The sequence below is a fragment of the Etheostoma spectabile genome, chromosome 9 (assembly GCF_008692095.1).
Source record: "Etheostoma spectabile isolate EspeVRDwgs_2016 chromosome 9, UIUC_Espe_1.0, whole genome shotgun sequence".
In the NCBI taxonomy this organism is placed as follows: Eukaryota; Metazoa; Chordata; class Actinopteri; order Perciformes; family Percidae; genus Etheostoma; species Etheostoma spectabile.
In genome coordinates, this window is record NC_045741.1 from 27,094,151 (window position 1) to 27,115,939 (window position 21,789).

A 21,789-nucleotide genomic window follows, 5' to 3' on the forward strand; every position below is an offset into this window, starting at 1 on the left:
TGGGACTAGCCTATCACAGAATAGTGTAGGTGAGGAGCGCTGTGACTAGCACTGTGACTAGCCTATCACAGAACGGAGACACAGTCAATGGAGACTTTCATTGAATCCGAGTACAGATATTAGGCTCGTTTGAGATGAGCCAGGTCTGCGCAGAATCGATCACCGGTGATCGGCGCCCGTTGCATGCCGGTTAGAGGTTAGATTGGCCCGACTTGCTCTGACGTCACGCACACGTGGGCAACGGAAATCTCACGAGAGCAGGGCGGCCGCAGGTCTGAGACGCAGGCAGCGCAGTTGCTTTTCACCGACTGCAAGAGCCATGCGGACCCAGAGCATGCTGGGAAACGCCGGCTTCTCAGCTGACTTAACACCTGATTGGTTTACAAGATGATGACGTTTTATATAAACTTTGTATTGTTTTTGAATCGGAGGGATTTTAATTGCTATTTGTCAGATTCAAAGACTTATTGTACAGAAAACATGTTGTGTGACGTTTAGAAGTCAGAGAGACTAAATCTTTTCAGATTAGGGATCATCTACAGTGTGTTGTTTATTAACAGATCGCATGTAGAGCACTTGGACAGCTACTCTGTCATAATTAAAACAACTGGAGACTGTGTACAAGCTGATATTCAATTCAATTCAATTCAATTTTATTTATAGTATCAATTCATAACAAGAGTTATCTCGAGACACTTTACAGATAGAGTAGGTCTAGACCACACTCCAGAATTTACAAGGACCCAACAGTTCTAGTAGTTCCCTCCAGAGCAAGCAATAGTGCGACGGTGGCGAGGAAAAACTTCCTTTTAGGCAGAAACCTCGGTCAGACCCAGGCTCTTGGTAGGCGGTGTCTGACGGGCCAGTTGGGGTTAGAATGAAGAGTGGAAATAACAAAAATGATATGTAGGTCTGATTATATTTTATTAAATCGGAATCGCACCACAGTTTTTTTGTCACTTCCTGTCCAGTCTGAAGGCGGCTGGAATCGGCTGGAAACTGTCCGACTTTACCGCAGCTTTTTGTCCCCACCCCCGGCTGCTGCCGCCTGCTCTCGTCCACTTTACAGGCGAGGCGCAGTTCATCTCGAACGTGCCTATTGACTCGCATTACTCGTATAATACTTGTACTCGGCAAAAGTGCTTTATCCGTACTGGATACTTGTTTCAGCCGAGTATCCGGCTCATCACTACTAGACATTCCTCCGCAGCACTGCAATGGTCTTGCAATGCAAGATTAACAACTACATTGCAATTGTCCACATTCTCATCCTTTCGTCTCTGCCTCTGTTAAACACACACACACACACACACACACACACACACACACACACACACACACACACACACACACACACTATCCTCTCCCATGATGTATGTTCACCTTTTTGTAGGCGGTTTTGTGGGTCCCACGGGTTTTGCGTGGTTGATTAACGGTGTAGACCAGCTCACACACACACACTACACGCCAATGCTGTTGTGTTGCACGCCACATTTGTTCTGATCCTGAAATGCTGGCATGTGCAATCACACACTGGGGTGGCATTATACTGCCTTTTCTTGGTTCTGTGTGAATTAACAAAGCCAACATAACGGCAGACCTTCATTTCAGAACTATTGTGAAATCTCTGTGTGAAAGGGGACTGATTGTTACTGTGAGCAGTGAGGGGCAGTGTCATTCAGTCTGCAGTATGGGAGGCATGCTGAGGGCTGCTCTGTCCCTGAAAGACAGAATAACACATGTTGGCTCAGCTTAGAGGACACTTTTTAACATGCCATGGGATTAAAATACAAATTGAACACCTGCAGCCAGGAAACATTTTGACCTCAGCAGTATTTGAAGGTAAGCTCTCGCCGTCTGACAAACTAAGAAAACATTTAAGGGAGCAAAGTCCTCTAAACATTTTGGTGTTCAGGAAGGTGTTTAATTACATTGCCCAAAAGCTGGGGCGGTAGAAAAGTGAAGAGTAGTTCCACTACTTGTTGAAGCTCGGCTGTGAAATGACTGGTTATTATTGAAATGAAAACACAATCAATGCAATGTGTCTTATGCTGCCTTCATGTTTCTGGGCAGCATGTTGCACAGACCAAACTCTCAGCCATGTCTCAACACTGGAAGAAAACATGTAACAGCTCTCACTTATCACTGTGGAGTTAAAAACCAGACAGTCTTCTCCCAGAAAACAACAGAATAGGTCTATTGTGCAAGCAGCTCACAATGACCCATGCTGACGTTTCTTGCTATGCGACCTCTCGTGGCTGTGGTAGTTGTAACAAGACCAAACGAGGAAATGAGCTGACAAAGTAAAAGAGTGCCAAATTCTGCGCAAGGAAGCAGATTGGTTTGGTTATAGGTCATACAAACACAAGACTTTCACTCCCAAAAACCATATGTCACACTTAACTTTTTGAAGTTAGGCTATGATTAAATAGCGTCTGTTACGTCCTTGTTTTGGTAAACCTGGCTCATTTTATGCCAATACCTGATGTTTTACTAACTCTAATGAAATATTTTTGTTCCCTAAACTTAACTAGTTCTGTTTCACGTTAACTGCGTTAAATAGAACTGTCACATAGTTACGTTAATGACGTCATGGTCACGTGTAATGGCCAGTGTGCAGCAGTAAATCAAACTATTCAGTCATTTTGGGAGTAAGTTTACATGTACACCAATATTCCACTAATATTCTGAATATGACAATATTCCGAATTTGATACAGGTCATGTAAACGGTTGGATATTCCGAATAAGGCCTTTTTCTGAACATATCATTTTCCGATTAAGACATTTGGGACATTCAGGCATTTCTAGGAGTAAACAAAAACAGAAGAATAAAAAACACTTTTCTTTTAGATTTGTCATGCAAAATAGCTGTTATAGTCTCAAAACTATTTCTTCAAATTTAAATTCAATTGACCTACCACCAAGCTACTGCAAACTGTAGTTCAGCGGAATATTTAAGTGCATGTACTAAAATAACTTCCCAGCAGTCTGCAACATTACTTCACTGTTGGGAGCCACATAGTCTGGTCTGAACAATTTACAGCAGCTGGTTCTACCTCCCTGCCATTAGCACTCATTGTAACACTCAACAATATGTCTTAGACAAGCCAACTTTTAACTCTATCTATAGAATATCACACTGTCTTTCCAACTACCTGCCTGTGCTCCTGTTGCAGTCCCATTCTTTTTTTGTCATAAAAGGGCAGGAAACAAAGTTTGGCAATCTGTCATTGTTGCTGTAGCTTTTCAAAAGGATACCTGGGCCAACAAGCCAGCCTTACATGGCAATGATACCCCATTGTTGCTAGTATGAACAGCGACAAAGTCTGCTTAGGGAGGAAGTCCCGGTGGATGGATGGGTCAAACAAAAACAGGATTTTCACCCAGCAGGCCAATGTTCCTTTCCTGTTTAAAACCACAAGTCAATGTTTACTCACTTAGACTTACGTACATGAGTTTGCTTGTAAGTTAAGTTACGACTGTAACTCATTCTACTCCACATGCGTAAGTTCTGGTCCCATGACAATGTGCTTTTTGGATGCTTTTATCTAGACCTTAGTGGTCCCTACTACTGGATCTGAAGTCTCTTTTATATAGACCTTAGTGGTCTCCTAATACTGTATCTGAAGTCTCTTTTATATAGACCTTAGTGGTCCCCTAATACTGTATCTGAGTCTCTTTTATAGACCTTAGTGGTCCCCTAATACTGTATCTGAAGTCTCTTTATATAGACCTTAGTGGTCCCCTAATACTGTATCTGAAGTCTCTTTATATAGACCTTAGTGGTCCCCTATATTGTATCTGAAGTCTCTTTATATAGACCTTAGTGGTCCCCTAATACTGTATCTGAAGTCTCTTTTATATAGACCTTAGGGTCCCCTAATACTGTATCTGAAGTCACTTTATATAGACCTTAGTGGTCCCCTAATATTGTAACTGAAGTCTCTTATTATTTAGACCTTAGTGGTCCCCTAATACATATCGAAATCTCTTATTATTTAGACTAGTGGGCCCCTAATACTGTATCTGAAGTCTCTTTCCCAAAACTCAGCCTTGGTGCAGAATTACAGCCACTAGAGCCAGTCTCACAATTAACTGTCCTTAGTGTGCCATTTCTGAGTATGTAGCTTTTGAGGAGGGGGGGGGGGGTGGGGGGGGGACCCAGGTGGAGGCTGGGGGTGTGGCCTTGACCAACTGCCAATTTGCTCTTTTGAAATTCATGATGTCTCTCTCCCATGGGGGGGCCAAATACTCTGGGAGGGAAAAGCAGAGAAAGGGGAAGTAACCTTGCTCATTATGACCTCATAAGGGGCAAGACTCCAGATTGGCCCATCTGAGCTTTCAAGGCAGAGCAGGATCCCCAGGGCTCGTGTACACCCATGGCCTTTTCTAGCCACAAGGGGACCATAGGCAGGCTGGGGGAACGCATATTATTGTTAAAAAAAACTCATAAAGTGAAATTTTCATGCCATGGGAACTTTAAGTAATGTACAAAGATGTACTTATTTTAAGCTTTTCCTAAACCATACTGGTACCGATTTTAACAATGTTAACTGTGACTGTAACATTTAGGTGTGAGGACGTGTTGATCTGCTGCCACTGGTAAGGATGCTAATTTAGCAAAGTTGTGGGTCGTATTAGAGGGTAAGAAAAACGTTGAAGGACTTGGAATAAATACAATTCATGTTCATGTTAGAATCAAATCTAAGATGTTGTGGGTTGATGGTTTGTGTCTGAGGCAGATGACCCACCAGGATGTCTCTTGGGCGGCTGTGGCTCATGTGGTAGATCAATCGCCTACCATTTGAAATGGTTGGTGGTTTGATCACTAGTCATGCATTTACGTGTCAAAGTGTCCTTGGGCTGCGTCACTGGAGTTTAAATGTGTGTGAATGATCTTGATGAGAACTTCAGCCACAGTGTAAGGTTCCTGTACTATTGCAGTAGTTGTAGTTGTAGGAAAAGCACTATATAAATACAGCCCATCTACATTTGCTGCAACATACAGTGTGACCCATAGTAAATGTTAGACTTGTTTGTTGTAATCTGATTGAACAAAATTGTGTTTAGAAATATGCATCATATTTGCAGTTTATCAAATCTTTGCTTGGTAAAAAATGCTTGTATTTAAAGTGGCTACAGTACATGTCACTTATAGTTTATGTTGATTTCAGCGGCCCCTTAGGACAACAGCGCTAGTGTTTTTACCACACTTGCTGTCATAAAGGTCTAGGAGATAGTGTTACGGGGAGGTCATGTAGTTGCGATGAATGTTTTTGCTCGGACAGAAAATTAATAATTTACAATAAGAGAATACATTACAAATGCATCGTTACATTTCAAGTGTTGCCAATGGTAACTCATCCTACTATGGATGTATTCTGAGCTAAACCGAGTATCGATGTCTCTGTGTCACAAGCCAAAGCAATAAGACGTACGTAGTTGTAGCAACCAATAATGAGTAATAATAACTTAGATTTACATAGGTCATTTCATTAAACCCAATGACGCTTTATACAGGTACAGGGAGACAAGTGAAAAGAAAATTGTAGGCCAACACAAGCACTAAAAAACATCTTTGCTAAATGGAAAAGGGGCATCATTTAATGTCGGCTAGTGACACACAACCAAATCCTGCAATCTAAAGTTATTTTCTGAATGAAATAGACATACAACATACCTGTTTAAAGCCTGACCGAGTGTGACTCAGATTTCGCCCATTGTCTTATTTCCTTTTAGATTTTACCATTAGACCAATTAATTTCCTTCTTTTCTGTGTCGGCCTACCCCAGTAACAGCCATAACTACAGCACATAACTTTTAAAATAACATGTATATACAATTAGGAATATATAAAGATATCTCCTATTACCCTTTACCTGGTTTACACTAACACAGGCTTTTCCGGTGTAATGCCAAAATCTGTTACCCATTAGAATGTGTGCGCTGTAGTGCCGTCTTAAAAGGAGACAAGTGGTCTTGAAACATTTAATGACAACACACAGGGAACTCCTGATCATATTCACAGTTACATGCAGTACATTCACACCTGGAGGCTTCCCAGCATAGTAGTGTAATGTGCCAGCCACTGAGTAGCTCCACTGGAGCAGTTTGGGATAAGGTACCTTGCTGGACTGAGGTTATGTATATATATGTATGTATGTATCTATATTCATAACTCACTTCCTCTTCCTCTCTCTTTATCAGAATTCTTGACAAATCCAATTGGTCGGCAATCAATTTATAATTCAGTCAAACTGATGTCAAAGTAATACACAACAGGATAAAGGTGTGTTGAGTTTGAACTATGAGAATTTTGAGAAGATTGAGAATTTCAACTTTTTTTTAATGCATTTTTATTAGCTAGTACAGATAGACAGGAAAGTGTAGAGAGAGAGAATAGATGACGCACAGTACTGCATGTTATGTCTAGTCTACTGTAATAGCAGTGGACGCCCAGAGTTGAAATTTCCAGGATTGACTTTGCAGTGATTTCATTTTATAAGCTTTATAAGCTTTATCTTAAAAGCTTTATTATACTGTAGCTCTTTGATTCTAAACGAGGGTGAACAGCTGCGTCCGACTCGCCCTGTCGGTTGTGCAGTCAGTCAGGTGGCAAAAGACAACTGCAGGCTACGCACTGAAACACATGGCATCCAGACAATCTTCCATAAACAGAACCATGACATCACTGCTGAGACACACCGTGTGTGTGTGTGTGTGTGTGTGTGTGTGTGTTTGTGTGTGTGTGTGTGTGTGTGTGTGTGTGTGTGTGTGTCAGGCATGCATGCATGTGTGTCAGTGAGTCTAACCCTGTCACAGAGAACAGCAGCACCTGTGCCGTCAACATGGCACCTAACAAACACCGCCTTCAAGGAAAGCCAAAGGTTTATGTGCCAAAGAGAGAAGTGTCTAGCTTATGTACTGCCTTAATAGTGTAATGTGTGTGTGTGTGTGTGTGTGTGTGTGTGTGTGTGTGTGTGTGAAGGTGTGTTGCTGTGTTGCTGACTAAGGATACAACAGCGGACAATGTGTGTATATTGCGTAGGATGTATGACCACATCAGAGAACGTTCCACATGTTGTCCTTGACCTTTTTAACAGTTGTAAGAAAAGTGAATAAATGGCTCTGTTGATGTGTACCCACGTACTACAACAAGACATGTCCCTTATTTGATCTTATAGGCTTTTTATAAAACCTCCACCCCCAACAACATTTCTAGGACAGTAACAAGCAACAGAAGATTTGCCTAACTATACAATATTGGCAGAGCACAAAAACATAGACAGGCAGAGCAGTACATACTCAGTAAACGTAATTCAACTTTTTCTCTGCCACATGGCATTGTTTTGTCATTGATTGTATTCCATTTTGCATCACAACACAGACCTTATTTATTGATATTGATTGATTTCAACATCGATCAATCCAACACCAAAGATTCTTTTGTACCTTAAAATTAATGTTTTCAAAATGCTTTTAGTGGATCATTAACTCGTGGTACAATGGTACTGGTATCATTAATGGACAGTTGTTTCCAACCTGTAGGGGGACCGAAGAGGAAAAGTGCTTTGGTGCCTACTGTAGTAGAGGTGCTGGTTGACAAGTAGCTAATGCTAATGCTTGGTCTATAACGTTAGCTTATTATCAGTGGGTAAAACAAGATTACAACATTGTTCAACATGCTCAGTTATTTTTAGTATGATTGTTTTGACTACTATCTTTGGCCACAAGAGGAAGAAAAAGAACTCTAAAACAAGCTAAAAGACCCAAATACCTAAATGGCTAATGGGTTAAGTCAGTCAGACATTGTATGATTCAAACCCATTTCTGATCTGATTTCTGAGCCGCATGACTAATTTTAGAGTCCGACTGAATTTTAGCTTTGACATTGGGATGAATAACCGACTTCTGGCTCTTGCACAGCTAAAGGTTATTTACCAAAGGTCAGTTTCTTTTTTCTCGCTGTTCCTGGTTGAAACAGCTGTGGCAAAAGCAATCATGCTTCTGATCAAGGCAGCATGCTCCTGCCTTGTTAGGAATTATTGCATGTGGGTAGGCACTTTTAATGACATTTTTGACATGTTTGGGTGCTGACTACTGTATATCAGGGGGATAACACAGTGTATGCAGCAGCGTTTTTTTTGATTTTCTTGCTACTGACAGCACTCCAAAAAACAGCGCTACGTGTTGAAATCAACCGGATTTCTCCTTTAAGTAGCGACTCGTCCATTGTAGTTTCCACAGGGCTGCTTGAAATATTCTCCTCCTAATCCACACTTCTATTTCTAATAGTTCCTGTTTGAAGCCATTATTGCAGTGTTTTGGATCCATTCATTTTACCTCTGCTACAGCTTGCCATCACAGCTCGTGACTCTAACACTCATTTTTATTGATTACTTTTAACTGATCATAGTTTAAGTATTATTAATTGGAAATGTTGCATTTTATAGTATGTTTTTAAATTAATAAATTTCACTATTTAAAAAAAAAAGAGATTTCAGAGATTCCGTCCGTGTACCACTAGAGGAGGCTCGCATACCTCCAGAGGTAGTTGTACAACAGTTTGAGAACCAGTGCTTTTTTGGAAAATATGCGTATTCATTAAAAGGTTAGCTGAGGAGAATATTACTACTGTCTGAGCTTTAAAGTGATGGAGTAAATTTACCCTAGGGTCCTTTGCACCACAATCTCGAGCCAAACAACCCCCCCAGAAGCTTTTTTCCCTTGGTCTGTCTAACAATGGGCGATTAAGCCGTATCAGCTGATTAGCTTAGTGCAGGCGCTAATGGAATCACGGCCATATCTTGTATATTACCCCACTAATTAATTATGCCAAACTACAGTGGTACAAATAGGTTATGTACTGAAGTTTGTAAGTACACCAGCAATTTATTTAAATAACACTTGCCTGCTGCTACTGGGCAGTAAGTCATTAGGGAGTTGGGTTGGAACCGGAGAGTCGCTGGTTCAAGTCCACACATGGACCAAAGTATGGTGATGGACTGGTAGCTGTAGTGGTGCCAGTTCACCCCAAGCTACTCGGGGTGCCTTTCCATGGGCAACCCCCCCACTCTGACATCTCTCCATTAGTGCATTTACAGGTACTGAACATGTGTGTGTAATTCATGCCTGTGTGTAATAACAACAGACTGTAAATTGTAATTTCCCTTTGTGGGATTAATAAAGTATATATTATTATTAAAAAAACTTGCCTCAATTATAACTTGTCTCCTGCTAGTTGTACTACAGCACCTACTTTTAAGAAATACGTTGAATGAATACATATTTTTGCTGCATCTCTTTTTGGTGTTGTAATTTGTAGACGTCCCTAAGCACTCATATTGCCTGGTATCGGCAGCAGCAAAGAGCAAAAGCCATCAGGCAAGTGTTTTATTTAAATAAACTCCTGGTGTACTTACAAACTTCCCTATCCATTGTTTAATGAGTACATAACCTATTTGTACTTACTGTAGAAGTTTGGTGTCATTTCAGGCATTATTAGTGGGGTGATTTACGAGATACAAAGTTGGTTCTATTAGCACCTGCGCTAAGCTAATCAGCTGATAATGCTAACTCCCCCCTTGTTAGACCCAGGTGAAAGAAGCTTCAGGGGGGTTGTTTGGCTCAAGGTTGTGGCGCAAAGGACCCTAGGGTGAAATTACTCCCAACCATTACTTTAAGTATGAAAATGGTAGCCAGCAAAAACACTGGAAGCAGGATGAAACAGCTAGCCTGGCTCTTTTCCCAGGGGGAAAAAAAACCTATATAAAAACACTAAATGTAGTTTGCTTCATCTATACACAAATATTTTGCAGAATCATTTGTTTTGTCAGAAAATATATTTTTTCATATTGGGGAAGAGGATTCCTGACTTTGATTTTGGGTTTTGGAAACAACACTATTTTAATATTCATGTCTCTCTCCTCCCTGTCAACCACAACCTACATCCACACAGCCCAGCCCCCTCCCACAGCTGTTATAGAGACCTCAGACAGACCGTTTTTTTCTTTGCTTTTTAGTTTACAATCTGCTAGGTCCTGTAGAATGCATTGCCGAAGAGTTACTTCAGTTGAGAACTTTTGAAACCCTTTTTTAAAGGGCTGATGTTAGTTTAATTTGTTATTTCTTGTGCTCTGAAATATAATGTATAGCTTCAGTTTGTGGGGCATCGGAAGTAAAAAGACAATCATTGATGATTTCCTTTTTGTTGCCAAGCTTTAGCAGCTTAAAAGTGAAGACTACTGAGCCTGCTGTCAGGCAGTAGTCAGAACTACTAAGTGCACTAAATGAAAGTAGTGGTTGGGATAAAGGTAAAAAGGAGATCATGGGCAGAGGTGTTGTAAAGTGCAAAGAGCCATGTTAGGAGACAACTGCTCCAACAGTCTGACCATTGACTCTTCTCTGACACCACCATCAGAAATCAGGTGAGCTCCATTTCATCACTGAAACATTTTTATAAGTCCTTTACAAATAAGACTTGAAAAAATGTAAGCTAAAGTAAGTGCATTTGTTACATTGGATGTTTGTACTGGGACAAAATTTCCAGTCTTTGTGTGATTGGGCTGAGCCATGTTTGTTGATTCTGTTTTGTGTTTTGATTTTAATCTACTTGCTGTGTTCCTCTTCTGTATTATGTACAATACATACATACATACATACATGCATAATCATACATTTTTGTTAGGGTTCAGATCAATATAATCTATTTATGTTATTACTCATTTGATACTGCTCTGAGGTCAAAGGCACCAAACATATACAAACCTCTTGCAGGGCTGATACATTTATGAAAAAAATATCTGACCAGCATATAATTGCAATTTAAATTGCAGTTATTCTCTTTAAAGTAAACTACACACTTGTGTGTTTGTCATCTACACAATATTAAACAAGTTATAATTGTACCAAGCATAATTACAAATGTTTCTTGTTTCTGAATGAATACAATCAGATACAGTAATGCAGTTGCCATTTGATATTAGTGGTGTACCAGACTCTTGAATCAATAATATTTACGTTTAATCATGACATTCAAAAGTGGTATACAGATGCATACTTGGCCAGTTGTGGTAATAATGACAAGTTTCACAATGTTTTGTGAATGTTTTCAGATTTCACTCTTTTGATTCTTTTACTACCTGTGTTGACATTTCCCACCAATGACTATCGTATTACCAGTGTAGATTTCTGAAACCTTAAACTGTCACTTAGCTGCCGCTAAGAGCTCTCCAGTGCTGAAAGGCCAACAACCAACCAGAGAGCGTGCATATGCAGGACAAGCAAATATTGATTCAGGCCCCCGTTACGTGTACCATCATGCATGGTCCTACTACTTTTATAGACCAGTTGTATGAGTGTAGTGAAGCGTGGCTCAGTAAATATTCAGTCTTGTTATGTTGACTGTTATTGCTTTAGTAGCCAGGTGCAGCTTCCTGATGTTTCGGTCTTCTGTTTGTTCTACCACATGTTGACAGACAGCATCGTAAAGCATTTAGCAGCTAAGGAGCTATATATAAATGGAGAAACAAAAACAGCTGGAGTGAATATTGGACTTTTAATTCATCATGTCAACAGCAACACAACATTCTAATGTCCCTCTGCATCTGCTGGATTTGTATGATCAACTGTGTGCCAACAAGTTTGCCATTTTAAAAAGGTAGTAGTAGTAGTTAAAAAGGTAGCAGTAATGTTATGTTTACAACTTGCCCTGCTCCAAGTGGACAAAAAGTGGACAAAGTGGATATAGAGAAACTGAGCATCTTGGCATCCGATGATCTGTTTTTAAAGTTTTTTGACAGCATGATGTGATTTTGGATTTGGAACCCAAGGTGATTGCCTCTAGCCAGGTATAGATCTGACAACTAGTAGCCCTTTCATGCCTCCTGTGTTCTACCCAATAGTGGATTATCCATACACAAACACACACTGAATCAATGTAGCTCAAGCCATTTGCATCTGTTGCCGTTTGGTCTTTCATGTAGTATTTCTGTAGGTCATGGCTTTGATTGGAAGTTGCCAGGGGGAATAGCAAGGGGTGTGTTTTTCTTCATTCGGATTTACAGATACTGTGAGTAGCCTTATATAATCGTCTCTTGGGTGAAAGTCCTGTGTTTGTTTGCCCATCCATCCACCCCGACCGATTTATACTACGTGACCTGACTTCCTCCTTAGAGGCAGCCCTGGACTTACCTTGAGCGGCAGCTAGATTGTCGCCCTGTGACAAGATCACGCGAGAATTGCGGGATCACATATCCCACAAAAATCCATCTCGCCAGGCTTCAAGGAATGCGTTGGTGTCCAGACAGTTATGGAGGAGTGAGGAGCTACTGGCAGTTATGGGCGTAGTAACTGAAGGGTCACGAGTTCAAGTCCCAGTATGGTCCAAAGTACAGAGTGTGGATTGGTAGCTGGAGAGATGCCGGTTCACCTCCTGGGCACTGCCAGGTGCTCTTGAGCAATGCACTCCCGACCACTCAGGGTGCTGGTCCAGCATTGACACCCCACTCACTCTGAGTCGCTCTCTCCATTAGTGCATGAATAGGTCCTGACCATGCAAGTGTGTATAATTCAGGGTGATTTCAACAAAACAGAGTGTAAATTGTAATTTCCTTACTGGGGATCAATAAACAGTATAAATTAAATAAAAAATAAATTAAACTCATTCCCACAGCAGTTCGTGAATAGTGACGCTCAGGACGTCTTTTTAACTAATGTACTGTATTTCACTTGGAGGCATCTTTTGTGACACTCAACACGTTTTTCTTCCATGACTGCATCAGTGAAGCCACATTGCTTGCTGTCATTGATATTTTGCAAACTCTAACCGCTACTTTAACCAATATTTATTCACGAGATCTTATCATGGTTTTCATTTCTTTATTTTAATGTTATTATGTCCGTCTTATTACCGGTGAAATAGTACAGTATGCTGTAAAACGGGACCCTACTAGCGGAATGCATTCATGTCTTATATCCCACAATGCAATGCGTTTCACATCAGATAATCACTCTGGCAGCTCTGTCACACCAACATCTCTTCAATTTACATATTTAACGAGCGATTTTGTCACAAGCAGCCATTTTTCCAGTAATTTAAAAACCACGGTTACAACCGGCCAGGAGGCTTACAGGACGTGACGCAGTAATAAACGTACAACTCAGTGCATCTGAAATAATATTTAATATTGATGTATTTATCACATGTTTGTGATGATTTATAAAAAAAAAAAAATTAACTCTTAAATGTGGTGACGGTGTCTGTTCTACAGTAGAGGAGCCTGATAGCTGAAGGCTCTGGCTCCTATTCTACTTTTAGAGACTCTAGTAATCACAACTAAGAATTCTGGGAGCGCAGTGCTCTAGTGGGACAATGAGTTAAATATGAGCTTTTCAATACATGATGGTCCTTGACCATTTAGAGCTTTGCAGGTCAAAAGAAAGATTTTAAATTAAATCCTGTATTTTACAGGAAGGCAATGCAGAAAAATAATACAGGAGAAATATGATCTCTTTTTGTAGTTCTTGTAAGAACACGCTGAAGCATTCTGGATCAGCTGGAGAGTGTTAAGGGACTTATTTGAACATCTTGATAGTAAAGAATTACAATTATCCAGCCTGGAAGTAACAAATGCATGGACTAGTTTTTTAGCATTGTTTTGAGACAAGATGTTTCTAATTTTGGCAATTTTACGAAGATGAAAAAAGGCTGTTCTTGAGGTTTGTTTTACGTGGTTGTTTAAGGATATATCGTGATAAAATATAACTCCTAGATTTCTGACAGTAGTTCTGGAGGACAGGGCAATACCATCCTGAGTAGCTATATCTTTATGTCTGTTTGTGAGGATTTGTAAAATAAAAACTGTTATATTATTTGTTTGCATCATTACTTACAAAATGGACACATCACTTCCCCATCTAACATTCAACACAATGAAATGACAACAAAATAAACAACAAACTGTTAACCAAATAAACATGTTTTATGTATTTGTATTATGTATATGATTCAGATTCCTCAGCTGGCGGCAATCCGAAACGGAATTTATGATTTACGACAGGCATTGGTACGGACAACAGGTGACGGTACGGACAACAGGCGACGGTACGGACAACAGGCGACGGTACGGACAACAGGCGACGGTACGGACAACAGCCGACGGTACGGACAACAGCCGACGGTACGGACAACAGGCGACAATACGGACAACAGGCGACGGTACGGACCACAGGCGACAATACGGACAACAGGCGACAGTATGGACAACAGGTGATGGTAGGGACAACAGGCGACGGTACGGACAATAGACGTCGGTACGGACAACAGGCGACAATACGGACAACAGGCGACGGTACGGACAACAGGCGACGGTATGGACAACAGGTGACGGTAGGGACAACAGGCGACGGTACGGACAACAGGCGTTGGTACGGACAATAGGCGACGGTACGGACAACAGGCGCGGTACGGACAACAGGCAACGGTATGTACAACAGGCGACTATACGTACAACAGGCGACTGTACGTACAACAGGCGACTGTACGGACAATAGACGATGGTACGGACAACAGGCGCGGTACGGACAACAGGCGACGGTATGTACAACAGGCGACTATACGTACAACAGGCGACTGTACGTACAACAGCCGACTGTACGGACAATAGACGACGGTACGGACAACAGGCGACGGTACGGACAACAGGTGACGGTACGGACAACAGGCGACGGTACGGACAATAGACGTCGGTACGGACAACAGGCGACAATACGGACAACAGGCGACGGTACAGAAACAGCGACGACGGACAACAGGCGACGGTAGGACAACAGGTGATGTGTGAGGGACAACAGGCGACGGTCGGACAAAGGCGTGGTACGGACAAAGGCGACGGTACGGACAACAGGCGCGGTACGGATAACACGGCGACGGTATGTACAACAGGCGACTATACGTACAACAGGCGACTGTACGTACAACAGGCGACTGTATGGACAACAGGCGACGGTACGTACAACAGGCGCGGTACGGACAACAGGCGACGGTATGTACAACAGGCGACTATACGTACAACAGGCGACTATACGGACAACAGGCGACTATACGGACAACAGGCGACGGTACAGACAACAGGTTACGGTACGGACAACAAGCGACGGTGCGGCTCAATCAGTTCTGCTTGGCTGCAGCTCATTTAGAGATTCATCTTTTCCCCATTTTCATCATTTGCATGCAGGGTAGACAGCAATGAGTTTTTGGCATGACACCTGTAGCCGGTGAACCGCAATCAATGGGCCTTGTAGGGATTCAGCAACTCCCCACCCCCCGCTGCTGTACTGCACACATGTGGGGACACAGAGATATCCCGATTTACAGATAGAAAAATTCAAAAGGCTCCTTTTTGTGAAAAAGAAATATTTTTAGTTTTTTCAGTACAACATTAAAAGTCAAAATACACCAAATGCAAATTTTTAATAGAAGCCATAGGCTGTATTTTAAACACCGGACTGTAAGGTTTTTAGCACATTTCTGCAACAAGGCAACTCAAAGGGCTTTAAATAAAATTGCGTTCTTTTTGGTATTGTTATATTCATTATATAAATCCTTACCTAAATAGTATGACAAATACATCAATATATAATGTGTTTTTTATTTTGGAAGAAGCCTACCAAGCGGTAATTACTTTGTCACTTCCTGTGCATTCTTGCAGGTTGGGGACATTTACAGTGGTGCATAACTTAATAAAATACTGAGCAACTTGTCCCATGGTTAACTAATTAAATATGTACATTGAAGCAATATGTTGATTTAAAGAAGAAAAAAATATCAATAACGGCAAAGAGATACGGCTTTCCTGATAGACAGACTAAGAGAAAAAAAAAACCTGCTGAGCGTTATGAAAGATGCTTCCAACTGAAATACATAAGTTTAACCCTTGTATGGTATTTGGGTCAAATTGACCCATCTCAAAATGGTACAACTATATGTTTTTATACCTGAAAATCAAGGGTCTTACCTTATTTTCTGTGATAAACATGTATTCCCCACTCTATTCAGAAAATTATTCTGGATATGACCACTTATGATTTTTTTCCATAGTGGATTTTGAATGTGAATTATAACCTTATGACAAAAAACTAATCACACTTAGGAGAGATTGATTGCATTCCCTAAACATATATGTCATCTCAGTGGTTTGAAATTGAGATAAAGACAATGTTTGTTAATAGGTTATAAAGTAAAATTTGATTTCAGATTTAATTTGATTTTTAAAACCCAAAATTACGGGTCACGGGTCAATTTGACCCAAGGGACACAAGAGGGTCCCGAAAGTGAAGAAAACACAAGGGTTAAAAAATGTGCTGAACGTGACAAAAAAAAAGAAAAGAAACGTGACTGTGTACATAAATAAATGGTGAATGTAGTGAAATAGTGAAAGTGATGGACAGATATGTCTATAGACAGATAGACAGTTCATCCAATAACCTGCTAGGTCATTTTTTTCAAAGTGCCTGCCTTTTTCAATACAGTTTTTAATTACTTCGCAATTAGATAGATAGATAGATAGATAGATAGATAGATAGATTAAAAAGGTAGTCCAAAAAGCTAGAGAATCAAAGGTAATTTCACCATGTTCTTCTTGCGTATTCTCTTTAATGCCATCAGGAGTGGCCATATCTTGCCCCCACCCCCATGTAAAACCCGCAGATACTTGTATTCTTTCTGCGATAAGGCCCTTAAATGGGCTGATGGCAGCAACCAGTGACATTCAGTGCTTGTAATCCTGGGAAGCACCATGCTTTCATTTATGTATTTATTACTTCCCTTAAAGTTAGATTATGGTTTATATTTATTTGTTTGCTTAATGTTTTAAGCCACCATGTGTGACTGCTGTGCTACTGACATGTTGGTCGATTGATTGCGATTGGTGTCGATTAGGGGTTGTACTTGACTAAGAATTACACTGTCAAATCATATTTTGCCAAGTCTTGTCTATTGTTGACTGAAATATCAGCTGTGATAAGGTTGTGTGTGAAAGTTCCTTTTGTATGAAAACATGCAAGCCGATAGGACACAGGAAATAAAAAGACTAGAGTTACTTGTATAAGTGTTGAAGTGTGTAGAAAGATTAATTAAAAAAAGGTTTGGGGAAAAACGGTGTTAAAATCAGACATGAGCACCCCATATGGCCAAAATGGCATGATCCTCATTTTATAAACACTCTGCGCAAAATAATTGACTGAGATTGGCAGTCAATTCTGGCACCTTCGATCAAAGCATTGAATATTTGACATTTTAGGGTGCACCTGAGTGTTAATATTGTGCTGTTTTATGGGACGGTTGACTGGAAAATTCAATTGCCTGTGGAGTACATATTGAATGCTTAACCCTTATGTTGTCCTCGGCTCAACCTACATCAATTTTCTTTTTAACTACCCAATTGTAATACCAAAAAACATGATGGATTCAAACAACGCTCAAAACACAGAGGACTAAATACAGGAGGTAACGAGGTTAAAACCTGGACAGGTGACACAAGGGCTGGGAACAAGTGAAAAGAAATCAGACAATCACAAGGTGGGGAAACTGAATGAAAGGAAGGCAAAAAAGACAGACAAGAAGAAAAACCACTACAAGTAAAACAGGAAACAGAAACATAGGCTACAAAAAGTGTGCCTATGCATGAACTACTACAAAAGAACTACTACAAACTACTATTTTTTGTACGTTATTGCCACTCTTCATTTTAACCCACACCGGTGTCAGACACGACCTACCAAGAGCTGGGTCTGTCAAGGTTTCTGCCTAAAAGGAAGTTTTTCCTCGCCACTGTCGCACTGTTGCTCTGCTGGAAGGAAAACTACTAGAATGTTGGGTCCTTGTAAATTATGGAGTATGGTTAGACCTACTATCTGTAAAGTGTCTCGAGATAACTCTCGTTATGATTGATACTATAAATAAATTGAATTGAATTGAATTGAATGAAATCCCTTACAAAAGTTGCATGCTTGTTCAGATAAGTCTCGTAAAAGTATTTTTTATCATATACATCCAGAGTAGCCTTGACTCTATGAAAAGTCATTAGAGAGAAACACATTTAGTGTGACAACTATCAATCACCCAAGTCTTCCTGTTGTGTGGAGAACGTGTAACCTAAAACAAGTGGGGGACGACATTGTGTGCATGCACGTGTCTTTCCTGAGAACATGTTCTTTGATTGTGGACTGACTGCATACCCAAACAGATCTTCATGTGTGTCTTTGAGTGTTTATATTATCTTGTCAAATGATGGAAAAAAACTCACACACCCACACAAACACACATGAAAAGGTATGTTGACACGCTGTCTGAAAACAAACTGTCATCCTTTACAGTTTTAAAATGGAAAACACTCTCTCGTAAAAGCTGACATTGTGAAGGACAGACTCTGGCCTTGTCATGGACAGGCTGTTCTCATTCACTGTTCATACTTATACATCAGAAAAAGAATGCCATGCAATAATATACAGTCCCTGACAAAAGTCTGGTCGCTTATCTATTTTGCAGAAACACCTGTATTAACCTGATTTTAATTAATCAATTGGGTGTAAGAATAGCCTATATGAAAAGCTAAAACCCTCCCAAATGTGTTCAATGCACGAAATAAATTAGTTTCACTAAATAAAGATTATATTAAAAATGACAGAAAGGTCAAATTTTGGCAAGACAAAAGTTTTGTCGCCTATCAGAAATTGAACAAATTTACTACAAATACTAAAATATGTCAGCACAAATTAACATAGCGGTGCTGTGGATCAAATAATACTTGTATGACTTCCATGAGCTTGAAGGACTGGACCCATGCGGTTTGTTGAAGGATTCATACAATGTATTGATGAAGTCATCAGGAATAGCTAGGAAAGCAGTCTTGCATGCCTCCCACAGGTCATCAAATTTCTTGGTTGGTCTTCCATGCTTCCTCTTTCATCTACCACAATGCTCAATGATGTTCATGTCTGGTGACTGGGGCGGCCAATCCTGGAGCATCTTGATCTTCTTCGCCTTGAGGAACTTTGAAGTGGAGATGGAAGTATGACATGGAGCACCATCCTGCTAGAGAATTGGCCTCTTTTATGGTTGGGAATGTAAGAGGTAGCTAAGATTTCTTGGTATTTGAGACTATTGATGTTGCCTTCCACCCTGCAGATCTCTCGCACACCTCCATAAGGATGTAACCCCAGACCATGATTTTCCGCACCAAATTCACTGTTTCTGGGTGAATCTAGATCCATGCGGGCTCCAGTAGGTCTCCTGCAATATTTACGGAACTGTGTGTAATTCAACAGAAGATTAATTGAAAAATCCACTTTCTTCCACCTTCTCCAGCATCCCTCCTTTTAGCAGGCTGTGGGCCTTGGCAAATGCCACACGGTTTTTCAATTGTCTTTTGTTAGTGCTGGCTTCTGGGCATGATTTGACCATGGAGGCCATTTCAAGACAGAATCCGACAAAACTGTTTCAGGTTGACACAGGGACTTCAGGGGACCAGGTCTTGTGGAGCTCTGCTGCAGTAGAAAATGGGCTGGCCTTGGATTTTCGAGCCAACAAAACGGTCTCGCGAGCAGTTTTCTTGCGGGGTCTGCCTGACCTGGGCTTGTCAAAAACATCTCCAGTGTTTCAAATGTTTTTTTAATCCTCGTAATTGCGCTGAGATACATTGAAGGTGTCTGCCCATCAGCAGTGGATCTGGTCTTCATCCCATCCATCCATTTCATCCGCTTATCAGGTACTGGGGGCAGCAGCTCCAGTAGGGGACCCCCCAAACTTCCCTTTCCCGAGCCACATCAACTAGCTGGACGAGGCGTTCCCAGGCCAGGTTGGAGATATAATCTCTCCACCTAGTCCTGGGTCTTCCGAGGTCTCCTCCAGTTGGACGTGCTGGGAACCTCCCTAGGGAGGCGCCCAGGAGGCATCCTACCAGATGCCCAAACCACCTCAACTGGCCCTTTCAACGCGAAGGAGCAGCGGCTCTACTCCGAGCTCTCTCGGATGACTAGCTTCTCACCCTATCTCTAAGGGAGACGCCAGCACCCTCCTGAGGAAAAACCATTTCGGCCGCTTGTACCTTGATCTCGTTCTTCGGTCATGACCAGCCTTCATGACCATAGGTGAGGGTAGGAACGAAAATTGCCGGTAGACGAGAGAGCTTTTGTTCTCAGCGCTCTTTTCGTCACAACGGTGCGATAAACAGAATGTAATACCGCACAGCTGCTCGATTCTCCGACCAATTCACGCTCCATGGTCCCTCACTCGCGAACAAGACCCCAAGTACTTAAACTCCTTCACTTGAGGTAAGGACTCCATCCCTACCCGGAGAGAGAGCTCCATCGGTTTCCTGCTGAGAACCATGGCCTCAGATTTAGAGGTGCTGATCCTCATTCCAGCCGCTTCACACTCGGCTGCAAACCGATCCAGGTGAGTGCTGAAGGTCACAGGCCGATGATGCCATCAGGACCACATCATCTGCAAAAAAGCAGCGATGGGATCCCGAGCCACCGAACTGCAAACCTCCCGCCCCGACTACGCCTCGATCCTGTCCATATATATTACAAACAGGATTGGTGACAAAGCGCAGCCCTGGCGGAGGCCAACCCTCACCTGGAACGAGTTCGACTTACTGCCGAGAACCGGAACAGCTCTCGCTTTGGTCATACAGAGATTGGATGGCCCTAAGAAGGGACCCTCACCCCATATTCCCGCAGCACCTCCCACAATTTCTCCGGGGGACCCGGTCATACGCCTTCTCCAGATCCACAAAACACATGTAGACTGGTTGGGCTACTCCCAGGCCCCCTCCCGATCCTTGCGAGAGTAAGAGCTGATCCGTTGTCCACGGGCAGGACGGATCCGCATTGTCCTCTTCAATCGAGGTTCGACTATCGGCGCCAGAACCCTCCTTTCAGTACTTGGAGTAGACTTTACCAGGAGGCTGAGAAGTGTGATACCCTGTAGTTGGCACACACCCTCTGGTCCCCCTTTTTGAAGAGGGGAACCACCACCCGGTCTGCCCTACTATGGCACCGTCCCAGACTTCCACGCAATGTTGAAGAGGCGTGTGCAACCAAGACAGCCCCTCCACACCCAGAGCTTCAGCATTTCTGGACGGATCTCATCAATCCTGGGGATTGTCTTCAGCCTCTTGATAATCAAAACTTTAGTCTCAGGGTGAATCTAGGCATGTTTGCAGAGGTTCTAGTTGCAGTTGATGTGAAGGTCTAGTGTACTGGGGTTGTTTTTATACACCCTGAGACCTAATTGATCCATTTTTAGTCACAGGTGAAGCTCATATGACAAGGCGACAACACTTATGCCTTTGCAAAATTGACTCAATGGGCTTTACCCAGCTGTGAATATTAGAATACTTTTTGACAGTTTCGTTTTGCACTGAAATTATTACAAAAGCTGTTGGGATTAAAATGAGCCATTTCTTGTAAAAAAATCTTGCATTAGAAATATATTCAGCGGCACTTCAGGTCAATTTGTACACAATCGACAAGACTTTTGTCAGGGACTGTATTGTAATGTGAGCCAGGCACGGTGCTGGGCTAACCTGACACTCCTTATGGTTTGTTAACACGACTAAATTTTTGTTTTGTTTTTCCCACTTGTATCTACAAAATTGTGTTCTTACATTCTTATATTTTATATATTTTGTATTATAATTATAATTATTTCATGTATATTGTATGTATGTATATTTTGTGTGCTGCTGTTAACACTGTATTTCCCATTTTTTTGGGATCATAA

At 41.5% G+C, this 21,789-nt stretch overlaps 1 protein-coding gene and 1 long non-coding RNA gene across 3 annotated transcripts in view; both read left to right on the forward strand.

The window, feature by feature from the left end:
* Positions 1–21,789, forward strand: part of LOC116695664 (uncharacterized) — an 813,105-nt gene that overhangs the window by 138,374 nt on the left and 652,942 nt on the right. The window lies entirely within an intron of this gene.
* The window catches only part of LOC116695652 (calcium-activated potassium channel subunit beta-2), a 36,307-nt gene that overhangs the window by 4,200 nt on the left and 10,318 nt on the right, over positions 1–21,789 (forward strand). The window contains exon 1 of one of the 2 annotated variants that reach the window (XM_032526073.1): positions 1,540–1,842. The exons of the other annotated variant lie outside the window; for it this stretch is intronic. The gene's annotated coding sequence lies outside the window, so the exon portion shown is untranslated. Of the gene's footprint in view, positions 1–1,539; positions 1,843–21,789 lie in introns of those variants that run through there. 2 annotated transcript variants of the gene reach the window in all.